Raw genomic sequence first — 14,774 nt, forward strand, 5'->3', positions numbered from 1 at the left:
AGGATGTCACCTGTGAGGAGCTGTAGATCCCATTTCCAATGTGCCGATGCATCAGGGATTCCAGCTCAGAACTTCCAGAACTGCTGCAGAGTGGGCTTGGGCGAGGGGGGCGGCGCCCAGGGCTCGGGCAGAGGGCAGAGGAGTGAATGGGGGACCGCAGGAATGACTGCCTTGATGCTGGGGTCCCTTCCCCCTCTGCCTGTTGGTGCTGGGGGTCGGAGGGGAGACGGTGAGGAGCATCCCTTCTGCCTCTCCTCCCTCCCTCCCTTTGCTCACAGGTCCTGCTTCCCTGAAATTGAGGGGAGTGTGTGTGCAGGGAGTGGGCAGCCAGAGGCAGTGCCTGGAGGCGGCATGAACTGTACGCTGGTGGGTCTGGAAGGCGAGAGTGAGCGTCTGAGCGAAGCCCCCAGGGCCCAGAGGAGAGGAAGGGGCTCTAAGCCCGGTCGGAAAGCTTCCAGTTTTCTCTGTGGTGCCCTCTAGGTTTCCTTAACTCTTGAATGTTTCTGAGGAACTCTGTTTTAGCAACTTGAGGGAGTGATGAGAATTCCCCACAAACCCTGTAAATCAGGGGTGTCTGCTCACCACACACGGGTCACCGCAGGAGCGCCCTCTGGGAGGGCCAGCGGGCTGGAGAGCTCTCGGTTCTTGGGGCTCATGAGAAGCAGCAGGAAGGCAGCGGTGCGACCACTGTCTTCCTAAATAGTGGCCTCTCCCATTCGGCTCTGCTGGTTCAAGAGCAGAGACCTCGCATCTGTTTATTGGTTGGTTGAACCTAATAATGCGGCTGGCCTGGAAGGGCTTCCACCAGACGACCTGAGGGCTTCCTATTGTCTTTGGTCAGGGCCCCAGGGAATCCCATGTTGGGCCCCGGGCTGGCTGTCAGGCCCAAGTGATCTCAGTCAACTCGTCCATCAGTGCGGGTCCCACCCTGACCAGGCTCGCAGCTCTGATAATGACTCTGGGCTGGCTGTGTGGCCAGGCCTCCTCTTTGCTTTGTGGCTCAGGTTCTAGGTCCCTCTTGCCAGCCTGCCCAGGGCCCTGTTCCTGTGACACTGGGCCTGCTCTGCTCTCACCAGTCTTCCCAGAGCCTCAAGTGTGGCCTCAGCCTGGAGCAGGGAGCCCCGACGTTACCCCCACCCTCTCTGATGAACCCCCTCTACCCGCTGCTCTTCCTCGAGTCCCCTTAGCTGTTTCTGTGCTCCATCCGCCTGGTAACCCTGATCGATTTTTCTTGAACCAGACCTGCTGCCTCTCACCTTTTTTTCTGGCTGACTTTCCATCCACCCAGCTGGACTTTTCCTGTGGCTGGGTCCATCCCTTCCCGCCACTGAGTCAGACCCCCCCACCCCCGTGCCCCAGCGGGTGTCCGGAGGTTGGGCTCCTCCATGTCCCGCCGCCATGAAATGAGTGAGACACCTGCGCCTCCTACCCTTCTCTGAGCCCCAGCTCTCCCCGGGGGGCTGACTGAGGGGCTGCTCCCCTCCCATTCTGCCCTGGATCCAAGAGAAGTCACCCTCTCCCAGAGCCCCTCTGTCACAGCCTTTGCCTCCCCAGGCTCTGTCTCCCTTTGCTTCCATTGCAGCCCTCCCCCGGGCCCCTCGGCACCCCCTCTGGGTGTGTCTTCGCACCTTGTGCCGTTTCCCCGCCCTCACCTCCCCAGCCTTCCTCACTGCCCCCTCCCTGGACCAGAAGCATTTTCCTTCTGCTCTGGTTGTCTCCCTGGAATCTTCCATCCACACCCTGTTCCTCTGTCTTCCCTTGGGTGCGGGTGAGGTCAGCCTGAGGCCTCCCACTTGCGGTCGCCGTGCCTGTGTCCAGAAGCTTGCTCTGTCTCTATCCACACCCAGCATCCCATTTGGGATGGGAGAATTCCAGCAGCGTCCGGCTCTGACACACTGTCATTAGATCCTGGACACTTGGGCTCTGCCATCTACCCCACAGCTCCAGGGTTCCCTAAGCCTGGGCTGAATTACCTAGGAGGCCCCCAGCAGACGATTCCTCGAGATGGCACGGGAGGCTGGGAGTCCAGAGAGCTGGGGAGATGAGGCTGGCCACCAGCACCTGTGCAGCCACTTGCCTTTATGGCCCCTACAGACCGAGCTCCAGGGCCAGGCTCAGGAGGAAACGTGGTTCTCCTTAGCCATGATTGTCCAACACACCGTTCTTGAAGAGTTACTGAGAGGCCGAGAGAGGTAAAGTGAATATTTGGGGTTTAACCCCGTCCCACATCTACTCAGCACTTTACAATTCACAAAATGCCTTTCAATACATTCCCTTCTCTCTTTCAGTCACTGTAGCCACCCTGCTTTGCATACCAGCAGTAACACGGACTGCTTAAGAATGTGAGCCACGAGTTAAGATCTCCTGGGACCTCCATGCCTCAGTTTCCTAATCTGTGAAATGGGGATAACAGTAGTATCCACCCAGGGTTACTGTGTGGATTAAGGGAAATAATCCTTGCGAACACTGAGAAGAGCACCTGGCGGATAGTAAGTGCTCAGCAAGTGTTCACTCTTAGGTTTGTCGCTGAGGACTTAGGAGGGGGAAGCTTGTGGCTGTTCTCACAGCCTTCTTTCTGAAGTGCTTTCCTTGCCTCTTTGCTCCTGTTGTGTTCTTCTTGCCTACAGCCCTGTGTCTCTTCTTGCCTTGCCCTCGAAGCCAAACACTCGGCAACACTTAGCCATTCCTTTGGCTGCCCTGAGCCACGCATCTGGTTCCCCCTCCAGCTTATCCCCCTGGGCCACCTCAGAGAGATGTCCCTTTTGGCCATGGGACTAAACTGCACCGTTGACAGTGGTCCTGTACGCTTGCTCTAGGGCTCCCGGTGCCACCAGAACCTTCTGAACTGGACCACATCCTTAAGGGGCAGGCGGATGAAGTATTACTAGCCTTGTTTTTTTGTTGTTGTTGTTGTTTTGTTTTGTTTTTTGGCTGCGTTGGGTCTTCTTTGCTGCGCGCAGGCTTTCTCTAGTTGCAGTGAGCAGGGGCTACTCTTCGTTGCGGTGCACAGGCTTCTCATTGCGGTGGCTTCTCTTGTTGCAGAGCACGGGCTCTAGGTGCGCGGGCTCAGTAGTTGCGGCTCACAGGCTCTAGAGCGCAGGCTCAGTAGTTGTGGCACACGGGCTTAGCTGCTCCGTGGCATGTGGGATCTTCCCGGACTAGGGCGCGAACCCGTGTCCCCTGCATTGGCAGGTGGATTCTTAACCACTGCGCCACCAGGGAAGTCCACTAGCCTTGTTTTGCAGATGAAAAAATTGAGGTCTACAGAAATGAAGAGGTCATACGGACGCACAGTGACAGAACCAAAACTCAATCTGCATCTTTTGACTTCAGACCTAGTAACCTTTCCATTCTGTGACACCATTTGGTCTCTCTCTCAAGCAGATGATTCTTTGATGGTCTAGAAAGTCTTAGTAGATGTAATTGTAAGTGGAATCTGCATTTAAAAATACTTGCTATGGTCCTGCACTCTGCCAGGCACTAGGCTTAGTTTGGGGCCTACAAAGATGACTCAGATGCATTTCCCACCTTCCTGATACAGCATCCCCACTGCCCAGAGCTGAGCTGCTGCCTCAGTTTCCATCATCTGCCTCCCTCATCCCCTGTGCTCCTGCTGGGGCTGAACCCTCCCCAGAACTCAGCCCACAGAGTAATGACAATTATCCACTGCTTGAGTGCTGACCAGGTAGGTGCTTTATTTACAAGATCTCATTTGATTCTCACACTAAACTGAACTAGAGATTATTAACCTGTTTTACAGATAAAACTGAAGCCAAGTGAGAAGGAGATTTTCCCAACGAGACAGTGGCTCTGGGTCTGCTTACAAATTTGGGCTCTTCCCAGTGTACCGCAGGGGACCCCCCCCTGGGCCCTGGCATCCTGCCTGCCGCTCAGGCTCCTCCCCCAGAACCTCCGGCCTCCGGAGGCTGGGCGTCCGCTCAGAAGGCAGCCGAAGCCGCAGCTGCGGCCTCGCCTCCTGTGCCCGGGGCATGTGCCGAATTGCACATGCTGGTACAGCCCTCGTCCGGGCGGTACCTGGGCTTTGGCTCTACCTCCCAAGCACTGTTCACAAACGGCCTCTGCCCCGTGCAGGCCAGCCTCAGTGGCAAAGCCAGTGTCCCCGCCCTCCGGTCTAATTTCCTCCTTCGCCTCCTCAAGGCATCATTCTCAGGCAGCCCCTCCCCACGCAGCGTCACGCGGGGCACCAGGGGCCCCAGCTGGACATTTTTCCCCTTGGCAACCTCAGCAGAGAGAAGCCCTTCTCTCCCAGGAGTGCCACGAAGGCTGCAGGGTCACTGCTCATTGGTCTGATGGGCCCAACCCACGTAACAGACCCATCCCCGACCTAATCCCTGTGCTCTGATTGGTCAGATCTTAGTCACATGTGCACCTGGAAAAGAGGATAGATCAGCAGCATCCCAACCGCATGGACTGAACATGGAGAAGCGGCAGCTTCAGAGGAAAACAGAGGCCGCGTTCCCTGAAGCTGGAGAGAGAATCTGCCGGTGCGCACTACAAAAAATAGCATGTCTTCTTAAGACTAGGTCACAAGACACATTTTAATTTTCACTAACAGTCATTTAAAGTTTACTACATCTATGGAAATCCAGAGATAAGTAAGGCACAGGCCCTCGTTAAGCAGAATGAAAATTAAGGTGAAACAGAGGGAAGCAACAGAGCATGGTTGTGCATTCAAAGAAGTGACTCATTTTTATTGAGCGAAGGTTGCAATCCTGGTGGTCTTCATGGAGGACGTGGCATTTGAATGAGACCTTGAAAGAAAATTGAAACTAAAGTAATTATAGAAGTAGGGGAAGGACCCTCCAGGCAGAGGGAACAGCAGGGCAAGGACTGAGCTCTCGAAAGGGGAGGGCATATGTGAATATAATGCGATTAGGCTAAGGTGCTAGAGGGGTTTAGCCAGAGCTGAGACGCCTGCACTGGGAGCCTGTGTGCCCGAGACTGAGTGCATCTGAGGCAGTGAGGAGTGGCCTTGGCAGCTCATGACTCCTGCCGACAAAGAATTTTTGTCCGGCTTCGAGAAGATGCCCTTGAACAGAAACAAGCAGTTTCCCTGGGAGAACGTCCACCCTCACTGCCCTTGAAAGCAGGATTTGCCCCAGATTGCCCCTTGCTCAAGCTTCCTAATCTTTATTCTGTTTCCAGATGGGGGGAGTCTACTGGGAGCCCCAGGCCCCTGCCAAGTGCTCCATCTGTATTTAATCAATCCCTCCTCTGAAATCCAATCCGTCATAAATTCCAGCCTCACAATAAATGTGCCGAGAGGTCTGTAGGGACGGGCTTTTATAGTGAATGAGAAACAGAATTGCTGCCCAAACTATTGAACTGAGAACAATGGGGATCCGAAGGAGGTGCTGCAAGAGGGGCAAATATTGAAGGCTGAGTAGCAGAAGGGGAGCCCGCTGAGCCCCACCCGCCTGGGCCCGCTGCGCCCTCGGCTTGTCCTCAGCCTGGTCTCCTCTCCTTTATTAGCTCTTGGTAATGGATTTTATATCTGCTCAGTGTGACGGAGGAGTCTTGGCAAGCCTCAAAGACCTGCAGAGTTTCCTCCCGGCCCTCCAATGAGAAGCCGGCAGCCTCCGTCAGCCACGTAGGTGGCTCTCCAGCCAACATTTACTTTAGTGTCAAAAAGAAATTCCAGGCATGTTTGGAACAGATGCAGGGCCCACTAAGCCGTGGGGTCTTTGCGAGGACAATCTAGGCCGGACCTCAGGGTGTCGGCCTTCCCGTCAGTGTTGATCCTGTCGTCCTTGCCTGGGGAGGGCACGCTGGGGCCTGAGACCCAGGCGGCGGGCACTGCTGCAGCCCTGTGACCTGTGGCAGGCGTGGCGGAAGGCCACCTTGCTGTGGGAGATCACAGGGATGCGGGCTTAGCTCTGCCAACGCTTCTAATTAACTCACATAATCGTTCACAGGTTAGACATGAACATGCCCCAGACTCCCCACACTAACTCAGGGGGCCTGTCTCCCATCCGCACAAAGGGATTGACGAAATAGGAGTTCTTGCTGTTTTAGTAAAAATCCCTTTAAAAATCTGGAAAAAGCTATGGGCCCTTTCCTCAGAAAACACACACACAGACACGAACACATGTACATACACATACATATACATGCGCACACACATGCACACATACACATATGTGCATGTATCTACACACACATACACACACCTGTAGTGTCATGTCACGGGACTGGCAATCCCCAGATCCAGGCTGGCCTGGTTGCCTGGTTAAGGAACCCTGAACTGAATGATTCTGGGGTCCGGCCTCTTCCCCTGTAATTCTTGTACCTAGAAGCCGTCTAGGTACAAGCTGTGCCCCCATCACAAAGCATTTTCTAACCTCTTACTCTGAGGTAGACAGAGGAGGGTTTATTACCCCCTTTTCTGCAGAGCAGGGACGGGTCTGATAGGAAATCAATAGTGAAAGTGGGGCTCATCAGCTCCACCACTGTTTCCTCTAACTCTTTTAGGCCATGCTCCCTTTTGATGCACAGAAAAAAATCTCATTTCCCCACCTCAGGAATTTCTAATAACTCATGGTGGGGAGGGGAGCAGAAATCTACTGAATCTCAGGCCAAGTTGTTAAATCTTACTCTCTATAGCTTGAAATATAATTTGAACTCTGAAAATCATAGTTGTGCTTAATTCCCAAGTATGAAATATTGTAACGTTGGAACATTTAAAACCATACAGCCTGCGGCAGCCTGGACTAAAAAGCACTATGGAAGAACTGACAGTCTCTCCATGTGGTTGTGCGGTTAATCCAGCCCCTTCCCAGAACTTTCCTGCCGGGGACACACCAGGACCCTCGTGCACGGAGGATGCCAGTGCCAGATGACTCTAAACAGCAGACAACAGCACTCTCCTGAAGACTTTTGGAACCCTTAACTTTGGCAAGTCTTCAGGATTGAGTTTTTGGGGGATTGCAGGGGCTATGACATCCAAGAGATGACACAGCCCCCAATACCCAAGTGATTTGGAACTCACGATGCAGCCTTTCATGTACGACACTCCCAGTGCCCTTGGAATAGAGTCCTGGGAATGCAGGAGCCCACCTGCCATGGCGGGATTCTCAGAGCTCCCTCTCCCACTGCTGGAACCTGGGGCGTGCTCCCACGTCCCAGCCTTGGCCAATCAGGCCTGGCTTGAAGGAGTGGTGCAAAGATGAGGCTCCTCTAGAACCCACTCAGTGGTGGGGCTGTCCAAGGTGCAGGGAGTGACCCTCAGGCCAAATTGTTCTGCTACGAGATGGCTGTTGGGCTTTACAGTTCTCTGCCCTCTGAGCTGCCTTTGTTCCTGTCTGCTCTCCAAGCCTGTCCCTGCAGCCTCAGCCCCGGCAGCCCGCCAATAAATTCCCTTTGGCTTAAGAGAGCCCGAGTCTGTGCCTGCTACAATAGGAAGCATCCGTGTTGCATGCACACCGTCTGGACCTTGTGTTACTTCTGCAAGCAAATGCTACCTGGGCACCAGCAACACCCCCGCTTCTCCTGGCAGGATGGGGTGGAGGGGGTCAAAGAGAGTAGAAAAGACTCCTTTCCACAAGCCAGTGACACTGCCTCCACCTCCACACAGGAGCGTGAGGAAAGAGCCCTGAGAGATGAACCTGGAGACCCTCTGCCACCAGTGCCCTGTTTTTGACTCCCCGCTTCCCACCCCTAGTACCTGGGGCCCAGCTTCCCCATCTGTACAGTGAGGTGCTGGGTCAGCTGAGCTGGAGGTGGATGCGGTGAGTGGGGTCTGGAAGTCCTTCCAACTCCAGTCCTGAGTCCAGATACCCTTCAAACTGTCCAGCATCCTCAGAGGCGTAGACGAGCAACCTCCCAGCCCCCGCCCACCTAGGACTCACTCCCCTAGGACTCTGAGTCTGAAAACAAGCAGTGTCTTGACCCCTACCTGGCATCGGTCCTGTGCGTCACATTCTGGAGCACAAAACACCCTTCATCCCTCTCTCTCCCTTGTACATTTCATGACCAAAAGTCAAGTCTTCCTGTGAATACTTTCCTTGTAGTCTTTGCCTTCCTGCCTTTAGAAATGGATTTGCATAAAATAACCAGAGGGCATTTCTACAACTGCCTCTTTATTCACCTGCAGCCCTTCCAGGCCAGGATGTTTCCTTGATGGACTGCTATCCTTCAGCCGGTAATTTAATTGGCACCTGCCCAGTGCAATGTCTCCCCCTGTGGTTTACTGGGAGCGGCTGGGCTCGGAAAGGGATGGTTCTGTCTTCGAGAAAGGCCTGGAGTCCCCGGAGCGTCCTTTCGCTCAGCGAGTAATCTAGTATATCTTTAATAAGTGGAGTCAATTCACTTTCAAAACCCTTGTAAAATTCAGCCTTTTAGTCACTCTGACCCGAAGCATTCAAATTCCAATAAGAATAGATAGCCCCAGCAGCACCCACCCACGAGATCCGGCCAGGGGATGAGATCCGGCCAGGGGATACGGGCCGATAACCCCAGGAGGCCTCTGCCCAGGCCAAGGCCGCAGCATCTGTGCCCTGGAGACTCCTGCTGACTCAGCTTCTCCACCTGCCAGAGCATCTTGAATGTGGGCTTTGGAAAACCACGGGGTCAGAGCCCAGCGGAAAGGTTCTGGGAAACCTGTGAATCTAGTATAGACAGGGCAGGGCGGTGAGCTGTCTGAGGCTGTGCCTGGAGTTAGTGGCAGAGCCTCAGCCTCTCAGTTTCCTGTGTCTTGCTTTTGTCTTATTTATTTCTTGTTTTCTTCTCTCTAGAGGTTAAGGTGAGAATCACAGACATCCTAGGGCTTGGGTTGGAATACTTGGTCCAACCACTTACTAGCTGTGTGACCTAAAGAAAGATACCTAGCCTCTCTGAGCCTCAGTTTCTTATCTGTGAAATGGGGACGGTTAGAATAATGCCTCCCTCATTATGTTGCTATAAGGATTAAATGAGGTAACACATGAAAAGTACTTAAAACATTTCCAGGTACATAGTAGTCACTCAGCAAATCTATTCCTGTGATTGTTGTTATTGTGTTGTTGCTACAGCTGGAGAGAAATAGAGCAGATGTGAAGAAGAGCTTCCCAGCTAGCCTAACAGAGAGAGCTGAAGGTTGTAGCAAAGTCTGGAGGCAGAAGGATGGACAGAATGACCCTTTCTCAGGGGTTCCCTCCCCCCAATGACTCTGTCTTGGCTTCTCTTCAGCAGCTGCCTGAGCCCCAGCAGTGTGGGGTCCTCTCTGGGGAGTTAAGACTAATACACTTTGAGATCTGTATCAGCAAGTACAGATGTTGCCTCGGTGGAGAGGGCAGGGTGGGGCAGGTCTGCAGGGGGAGCTTATATCACACTCGGGCCATGGGGGCTGCCAGGGTTTATTCCTGTTGAATAGGAGGCCTTTCTCTGCTGACTTCAGCTCAGACTGCCCACCTTCTTCTCCATCCCCTCCTGGGGAGGCATGTGGTGGGTACCACTGTGCTCGGACCTGGAGGAGAGAGAGGAAATTTGTATCACAGGCCGAGCTTCCTGCTCAACGAGGCTGCAGCTGCCCTGTTCTCTCCGTGGGAGACAAGGAGTGTGGAGTGTTCTGAGCGGATGGAGACTGGGCTGGAAGTCAGAATAATCGGGTTCTAAACTAGGACAAGGCCTTTCCCTGCTCTGGGCCTCGGTCTTAATATCCATCAAATGAGGGTATTGGCAGAACACTCTCTCTCTCTCTCTCTCTCTCTCTCTCTCTCTCTCGCAGCTTACTGATGCGGTGATTAGGGAAATCTGCGTGTTCCCAACAGCCCTACAGTTCCAGTGCTGTGTATGTGCCCCAGAGAATCTCTGACACGGAAACCCAGGAAATGCAGGGGATGTTTGTTGCAGCAGCATCTGTAGCAGCGAAGAGCTGTGAAAACTAAATGCCCATCAAGAGGGGATGAGGAAATACAAGATGAGGTCTTATCACACTAGGAAACATTATCATCAAAAGGAACCCGCCAAATCTACAAATATCGGTATGAATAGATCTGAAAACAATATTAAAGGGGGGAAAGTAAGCAGCAGAACGGGCTAGCCATGGTGCCATTATGTAATGTTTTAAATGCTTCCATGCAGGTATATAATGTTTAGGCTACACAGACAGGAGAAAGAGCTTCTGAAGTTAGATGGGAAAAGCACACAGCATTTGGAAGAGAGGAATGGACTGGGGGTGAGGACAAAAAGAGACCAAAAAAAAAAAAACAAAGACTCTGCTGAGACTGCTCGGAGATGCCATGAGCTGGTAATACCAAATCCTATTATATCCTATTAGGTGCACCTCGGGTTCAAACAAAATAGATAAAGATGGTTTGGGTCTAGATGATTCCCTCAGGACCTTCCAGCACTGCCATCCTGGTACTCAGCCAGCATGGCCAGAGCTTGGACCTTGTAGGGGTCCAGAGCAAGGACCATGCCGAGTTGTGGAGCCTGAGCAAAGCCGTATCTGAAGAAAGGTGTACAAGAGCCCTAACAGGTGTAGATATTCTACTAGGTGCCGATAAAGTCTGTTACATAATCTATTTACATAATCTGCTTGTGATTTCCTGCCTCATCAATACAGTTACATTAGTAATCAGGACCCACAGGCTGATCTATTGTTTCCTTAGTGCCTTATCATCTATACCTGTGTTTGCTTCTCTGCGTTCTGGAATCTGTCATAAACAAACAATGTCGTGTGGGGGGCCAGGGCAGGGGAGCAACGAGTCTGAGGTCGGAGCTTTGGTACATGCTTGTTTTGGGCCGCTGGCACTGATGCATGTTTGCAGGAGTGTAGACTCCAAGGACCACTCTTGCAGTGCGTTTTAGATTTTCAGCCAGTTCCTCATTTGTATTTGGTCTAAATATAACTTGAAGACAACTCGTCTTGCTTGAGGCCAATCTCAACAGTCTTGACATCAGACAAACGCAAAACACAGCTCCAACTGCAAGCGCTGAAGGAGGAGATAAATTGCTAACCCACTGGGCAGCCTCTTAAATCAGCTCGTCCCTTAGAGCAGTGGCCACATGTCGCTGCCTCCACCCAACCCCCTCTTTTCTTAAAAAATTCTCCATTCAGCCTCTCCAGACCCTCTCTCCAAAATCCCATCTACCAGCACACCCCACTCGGAAGAACAGCGAAGCCAGCTAAACAGCAATTGATGAAATAAAATCTAAACTTGAGCCTCGGGTCATCTCAGCAGTCAAGTAAAATCAGCGGAGGTCTTGTTCAACAGGTTCTGCAAGATGTCTCCAAGCATCTTTTCGAAAATACTGAGGATGCAGGAATGTGAATGTCATCTAGATTTTGAGGCCCACCCTTGTGGGCATAGGGGGGGACCATGGTCTATGTAAAGGTAAAGCATTCAGCTTGGTCTACTAGGTTGGGGCTGGGGGGTTCTTTCCTGGCCAGGGGTTCTTACACAGGGGTCTAGGATTCACCTAAGGGGTCATTTGTGTCGATCTTAAGGGAATCTTCCTGCCTCTGCATGAGATCACAAATGAGACCCTTGGTGACCCAGTGCCTCCTTCACAGGATCTGCTGTGAACGTGAGGCTGTGGTTATTAGTGTAACTGCTGGGAACGGGCCCTCGCCAGCAGGGAGGGGGACAGGCAGGGTCCTAACCCTTCTTGAGGTTGAAGGTGGAAGCACGGACTAGATAAGCCACAGCTCCCAGCAAGGAGAAGAAGAAGAGCTCTAGATGCGAAGGCACATTCTACCCAGCGTCCCGTATGGTGGGCAAAAGTGGGGGGCAGCCTGGTGCGAGAAGGCGATGGTGAGAACCAACCAGCCACTCCCAGCTGTTCTGGAAGGCTCCAAAGAAAAGCATCTATTCCTAGGGCTGCTTTTGTGATTGGGGGCGATCCTCATGGCAGTGGACAACCCCTAAGTTTCTTTAAAGTGTGGGAACCAGCGAGGAGGGGCCCAGAAGACTAGAGCCAGGGCAGGAGACACTGCAGGGAGGGGAGGCGTTTCCAGCAGCTCGGGTGAGAGAGACCCACGTGACCCCGGCAGAGGCCGAGGGACTCACTGCCACCTTTGCCGCCGGGCTCGAGCTGGCCCTAGTCCTGCCCCAGGCCTCCTCCTGCTGGTGTCCATCAGCAGAGGACAGGGGTAGGTCACTTAACCAGCCCACTGTCCTGCTCCTGACTTCGGTGCAAGTCACCATCGGAGGGCTGGACAGCGGCCACGCCAGGCCCAGCCGGCACTGCAATACCGAACTCCACCGGTTGCAACGTGTCCAAAAAGGAAATGCGTGTAACCTGGCGTGGCTGCCTTTCCACGGGGCCACGTTGGCTCCTGATGACGGTCACTTACCTCTCCCAGTGCCTGGACACCACCTGCCCAGGATGGATACCCAGGCCTTGGGTCTGTCATGTGGAGGAGTCACCCCAGCCATGTCCCTCTCCGCACCCACCTGCACCTCTTCGCTCCATCCACATCTGTGTTCACACTCTCCTGGGGAACAGGTAGCATTGGCCTCTGCACTGTTTTCCCAGTTCTCCAGGCTGGATTGCTTGGCTGGGCCCGGGGGGCAACGGGCTACTCCAGAGGCGGAAGCTGAACAGACTGTGGGCAGAGGAAAGGGTCTGGGCAGCGGGTCCCAGAGGAAAGATCCTGTCTGGAACCCTGACCCCGTCTCTCAGTCACAGAGCTGGGAGGCCCAGGAAGCACCGGCTGACTCTGGCTTCTCTCTCCTGCAGGCAGCTGAGGTCAGCGTCTCTAAATTGCTAGTTATTCCTTTCTTCAATTAAGGACAATTCTTCTGACGCAGGAAGTTAACTCCCAGCAGTTAATCTAATGGCCTTGAGTCCTGATGTGTTTGCTCTATCTGCAGGCAGGGCCAGAACTTCCTTGGTAGCAGGTCACAGCCCACGCATTCAGGAGCTGCCCTGGGGGGCCAGGGCCCCATAGTCCCCGTTGGACTCCAGATCCACGTGGTAGCACTGATCTTCAGACAGGGACTGGGGCTGCGGTGGACGTCCAAAGTGGAGAAGCCACGGATGGATCCCGGAAGTGGGTTGTCACGTGGCAAGCCTCCTCCATCTCTGGCCCACTGTCTTCTCATCTGAGAAATGGGGGCGTGGAGGAGGGTCTGGCTAGATGATTTCTGTAACTCCCATCAACTCGGCATCTCCCCTTACCTGCCCCACCCACCCCCTCCCAAGGGTTTGTGGTGACTGGACAGAGAGGTGGGAGGGGTCTCAGTGCCCACCTCCGGGAGCATCTTCCCTGAGCAGGATGTGTTTGCCTATGAAATACACACACCGCACGCGCGCGCGCAGTGCTGCCTGGAAGTAGGGCCCCTGCCAGACTGTGGTCACTGCTGCCGCTGTGAGCCAAGGGCCCCAGGAGGTGCTCAGGCCCGGGTGTGTCCCCTCTGAGGCTGCTTTATTGGTTCCTCTGTGACAACTCACACCCACAGACCAGGTGGCCGAACTTGGACGTTATCCAGGCAGTCAGGTCTCTGACTGTGCCCTGCTTGCTGGGAAGGGTGAGAACCAGGCCCAAGGGAGAGCACATAGGCTCTAAATTTATCCTGCATAACCACAAGCACCGAACTTTCTCAGCCTCCCTTTCCTTTTGTGTAAACTGGGGATAACACAAGACATCCGAGGGTATTATGTACCGAGTGCCTGAGGGTTAAAAGACATGATATATGTAAAGCCCCGAGCATACCGCGGGTCCACTCATTGCCGCCCCTGCCTCCACCATGCCCGAGTAATGGGGAGAGGCTGCAGGGATTCACTCACACACTCCCAGCTGGTGACGGATGGCACACACCGGCCAAGAACTCTGGCTTCGACCTCGGAGCTTCTGAAATTTTGTCTATCGGTCAGCCCTGCTGTCTGGTTCTGGGATCCACAACTCTGGGGACTGAGGGGTTCCCTGGGATGTGGGACTTTCAGTGCTAAAACCAGGAGTCTCTGGCAAACCAGGATGGTTGGTCCCTCTTGATGAAGCCACACTAGGGAGTTTAGACAGAGGGCCCTTGGTTTTGTTGAGTGAGGCCCCAGAAGGACCCACAGGTGGGTCATCTGAGGTGCAGATTTCAGCTCAAATGAGGGGAAACCTTCTCACGGTCAGCAGTGTCCAAAGGTGGAAGAACTCTTGCTTGAGGTACTGAGCTGCCTGTCCTTGGATGTAATAAACCAGGAGCTGAAGGGCCACTTGATGGGGATCTGGTGGATGGAGACAAAGCCCTGGGGGGTGGGGTGCTGGGCTAAATGCCCACTGAGGACCCTTTCAGCACCATATGTGCCCCGTTTCCATAGAGGGGCTAATGGGACCCTGGAGTCGGGACACTGGCTACCCTAAGGGTGGAATGATCCTTTTCCCTGGAAGGCGGGTGTGGGACAGGGTGTGTGGGGTGCCTGGCTACAGACGGTAACTGGGCTTTAGCCCTTCCCAGTTTCTCAGAAGGAAGCAGAGGGCATCTTCTCAAGGGATGGTTTGGTGGGAATTGAAAGGTCATCTGAGAGCAGATACCCCCTAGCCCTTTCCAGCAGCAGAGCCAGGCAACCGGCTTTGGGGATGTTGGGAGCTGCCAAAGGCTGGGCAGACATCTGCTGGGCCCACCGACCTGGCCCAGCCTTGAGCTAGGGAGAGGACTGCTCTCCCCTGGGGCCGCCCATCTGGCTACCACCCAGGCGTCACCAAAACAGCTGGCCTTCTCCCGCCCCCTGCTGGGGCTGGGCTGTGGATCCCCAGCCTCCACCAGGCAGAAGCCACAACCCCGGTCTCCCCAGCCTCCGCTGGGCCTGTTCACCAGGATGTCTGCGTCCCAGGTGTG

At 54.0% G+C, this 14,774-nt stretch overlaps 1 long non-coding RNA gene across 2 annotated transcripts; it reads right to left on the reverse strand.

Annotated features, from left to right (window-relative positions):
• Nucleotides 1-4,540: 4,540 nt before the first annotated feature.
• Nucleotides 4,541-12,910, reverse strand: LOC132355175 (uncharacterized). Of its 2 annotated transcripts, none has more exons than XR_009499550.1 (3): nucleotides 12,399-12,910; nucleotides 7,685-9,463; nucleotides 4,541-4,772 (listed from the first exon to the last, which is right to left on the reverse strand). It is a non-coding gene; the product is annotated as an uncharacterized LOC132355175 (long non-coding RNA). The 2 variants fall into 2 exon arrangements; XR_009499551.1 differs by having other exon boundaries at nucleotides 9,409-9,463; nucleotides 12,399-12,891.
• Between the last annotated feature and the right edge of the window lie 1,864 nt (nucleotides 12,911-14,774).

Source organism: Balaenoptera ricei, chromosome 20 (genome assembly GCF_028023285.1).
Source record: "Balaenoptera ricei isolate mBalRic1 chromosome 20, mBalRic1.hap2, whole genome shotgun sequence".
Classification (NCBI taxonomy): Eukaryota; Metazoa; Chordata; class Mammalia; order Artiodactyla; family Balaenopteridae; genus Balaenoptera; species Balaenoptera ricei.